A 3,656-nucleotide genomic window follows, 5' to 3' on the forward strand; every position below is an offset into this window, starting at 1 on the left:
AACTGCACGCAGATGTATCCATCTGCTCTTCTAGCATGTCTCTTGGTGGAGTGGCCGCGAGTATTGGGAAGTCCGCAGCAGGAGATGATTCACCGTATGCCTCTAGAGCCAGTTTCTCCAGAATGTGGATTATTTAGTCAGTTATTAGTCTGTTCACAGTTGAGTTGCTGTCATCTGATGTGTTTACTACTGCAATGCCACTTTCAGCCTCTGCATACGCCACCTTCGAGCTTTCACTTATCGCTGTGCTGTGCAGCCTGGGTGTCCCTTGTGATCACCTCGTTACTGCCACCAAATAAACTGAACAGATTTTCATCGTCTTCCTCTTCTGGCTCATCATCTGATTCTTCACTTTCCTCATCGTAAATATTGTCATCGTAATTTTCACCCTCGTAATCGTCATCATCGTAATGATCATCATCGTCATCATCACCTTCTTGTGTGGAGTATAACGTGCTCGTGGAATCATGTGTTCATGCAAGAAGTGACCAATTTCCAAGTCAGCCGTGAGTCTTGCTGCAGAACCTTCATCCAGGTCTCCATGCTCTGGAACTTCTGGACAACTAAAGAAATGGAAGAAAGAGTCATTTGGTATAGTTTTCATAACTGTTGTACTAGTGGCCCGACCCTTATGCTTCTGCTTTGTTTCTATGGTTTCCAATGTGACATTTTTTTCATTCTTCCAGCCGATCCGGCACCCTGTGCAGCCCATGATTTGAAAGACGAAAAATTCTGACCCATCAGGATGCAATTCCATCTGGTATGTTTTGTCAGTACCTCGTTCACGAAATACTCATTTGGCTCAAACGTGAACTCCAGAGTGAAGCTCATTGGCTGTCCAGGATCTGAAAATTTTACGTTTACATCTTGTAGATGTTTTAAGTTAGGCTCATCATGCACTTGTATCATGTCACTGAGCCCATCCATAATTTTGAAGCCTGTTAACCAAAAGTCTGGCTCTTCCATCTCTTCATCTGGTTTGTTGTCCTCGACTTTAACTTTCGCTTTTATCTCATTGGATAACAGCGCCATGATATGCCACTGCTAGTCACAATTATCTTCTGTCTCAATGCTGCCTGGAATGTGTAGCTACTCAACTAGGATCAGGGCCTCACACGCGTCCGCTCCTATGATGGAAGCATCCACAATGGAGAGTGGTATGATATGACTTCTGTTGTTTTCCCATGATTCGAGTTCACATACAGCCAGCGTCGCAATCTCATTCCCACTGTAGTCCATCAGTAGTCTCGTTTGATTGACGACTTTCAGTTTAACCCACAGCCTATGCAAATCTGACAGACTGAGGAGGTTGACCCCCGCTCCCGTGTTGAGTTTGCATTTAATCAATGTGTCATTCAGCATCACTGGAATTGTCCATCTGTCTTCGATGGTATCAGCTTCATCATCACTATTGTCACAACTGGTCAGTAAGACTTCTTCACTTTTCATATTCAGATTCATCGTGTCCTTGATTGAAATCAGATCAATGAAAAACTGTTCTTCAATGGATATTTCATCAACTGCGTTGACCCACGCTATTTATTCCACTGTAGGACGCAAAAAGCATTCCTTATCAAAATGATTTGTACGGCCACACTTGGAACATACTTCCCCAAATGCTGAATATTGTCGTGGCCCATGACGATTGCAGCATCGCTGGCACAAGATGGCGGAGCCGATCGGTCGCTTAAATGGTCACCCGCACTGAGACCACGTTTTTTATTGAACTGCGTCACAGTGCTAATGGCACGGGCGTCTTTTTCCCAATTGGTGCCAAACATTTTTAGGTTGAGGGTACTGATCTGCTGTGCAGCCAGCTCACTCACATGACAGATCTTGATAGCATTTCCTAATTTCAGGTCTTCTTCCCGTAATAATCTCTATGGGACTTTATCATTCAATATCCCAAACACTATCTGGACGGCTTCAGAGTACTAAAATTGCATGACTGCGCCTTCAACTGCAAGTCGGTTAAAAAGCTATCAAAAGATTCACCAGCTTTTTGGATATGTGTACGAAATATGTAAAGTTCAAATGTTTCATTTTTCTTTGGAAAGCAATGCCGATGGAAGTACTTTATCACCTCATCGTAGCTTTTGCTTTCCTCTTTGCTGTCGAAGGCAAATGTATTATATTTTTCTATTGCTTGAGGACCTGCTACCATGAGCAACGCAATACGCCTCTCATCAGGCTGTGCCTGCAGGCCAAAGGCTACAACATAGAGTTTACATTGCTGCTTGAACACACGCCAATTTTCATCCATGTTGCCTGAGACTTAAAGCTGGTGGGGTGCCTTCAAACCTTCCATCTCTAACTTCACAGTCATTTGTCACAGATGGCCGGAGTTCACCAGTTTGGTGGAAGAATCTTCTCTTTTTGTTCTTTAGCCTGTTTTGTCCCATCTGCTCCGTTGTTATCTTTAAGTGTTCTGCACCCCTGGTACCATGTTGTTTTATGTGATGTAACCGTTGTAATGATGTACACAGAACATACAGTTGATTAACTATAAAGATAATTTATTAATAAACATGTGGAGAAGATAGCTAAGGAACTACTCTACAGATGATTGTGACTAAATGAATTCAGTGAATTCTCCTGGAACTACTCTAATTGCAATTGTCTTCTTGTACTTCTTACTACCAACTGCCGAGTGTGTTGTGTCACGTGATGGATCTCTATCATCACCAGCTGGTTGGAGGTCGCATTACTAACTATATATAGAACAGTGCACAGGCATATCACAGACATATCACCACACAAACAAAGGTTTTTTTTAAAATTTAGAGTACCCATTTATTTTTTTTCAAGTAAGAGGCAATTTAGTCTGGCCAATCCACCTAACCTCCTCATCTTTGGGTTGTGGGGGTGAAACCCACACAGACACGTGGAGAATGTGCAAACTCCACACGGACAGTGACCCAGGGTTGGGATTCGAACCCTGGTCCTCAGCGCTGTAGGTAACAGAGCTAATCACTTTGCCACGTGCCGCCCCACAAGCAAGGGTTTACCGATAACAAGTAACAGGTAAATTATACACGGGCACAGAGTTACTAAACAGGTCTTCACCCTACGACTGCTGGGTCCACACTGCTGGGGCCCTGTTCCCAGGGCTGTGCACTTGTCCTCCATTGATCGGGGTTTGTGTGCTCCCACACGATAGGTCCCGAGCTGGTCATGCGGACCGTGAGGTCTCGCCCCTTAAATGGGTTGTGCTACCACAGTAACCCTGCTCACACCTTGGCGTGATGTTGGCGGCTGCCTCCAGCGGCAACCTCCTTTTAACATTGCCTCCCCCCCCCCCCCCCCCCCCCACCTCAAAAGCACTGGCCCCTGCAGCTCCTCCTTCCCTTGCTGGCCTCTCTAACAATATCACACAACCGTCTGCCCATCCTTTTGGGACCACCTCTCTTCGCTGCCCTAAGACCCACAAAACATATCTGGTCTTGGACTTCTGGAACTTAGACTCTGGGGTCTGCTTGCGATCCCGGTCCTGCGCACTGGAGCTTCTGGTGCTGCTGGGACCAGAGAGCTGCCAACCAATCAGAATGGCTGGCAGCTGTCTGAGCTGGACTTGCGTCTGAGTGAGGAGAGGAAGGACCACCTTCAGCCAACGAATGCTTGTTGGAGCGTTAAATAACTGCTGGGTCGCCAATATC

The 3,656-nt window shown here is 45.6% G+C and overlaps 1 pseudogene; it reads right to left on the reverse strand.

The window, feature by feature from the left end:
- Positions 1 to 233: 233 nt before the first annotated feature.
- On the reverse strand, positions 234 to 1,032 carry LOC119973783 (annotated as a pseudogene).
- Between the last annotated feature and the right edge of the window lie 2,624 nt (positions 1,033 to 3,656).

The sequence above is a fragment of the Scyliorhinus canicula genome, chromosome 11, assembly GCF_902713615.1.
Source record: "Scyliorhinus canicula chromosome 11, sScyCan1.1, whole genome shotgun sequence".
Taxonomy (NCBI): domain Eukaryota; kingdom Metazoa; phylum Chordata; class Chondrichthyes; order Carcharhiniformes; family Scyliorhinidae; genus Scyliorhinus; species Scyliorhinus canicula.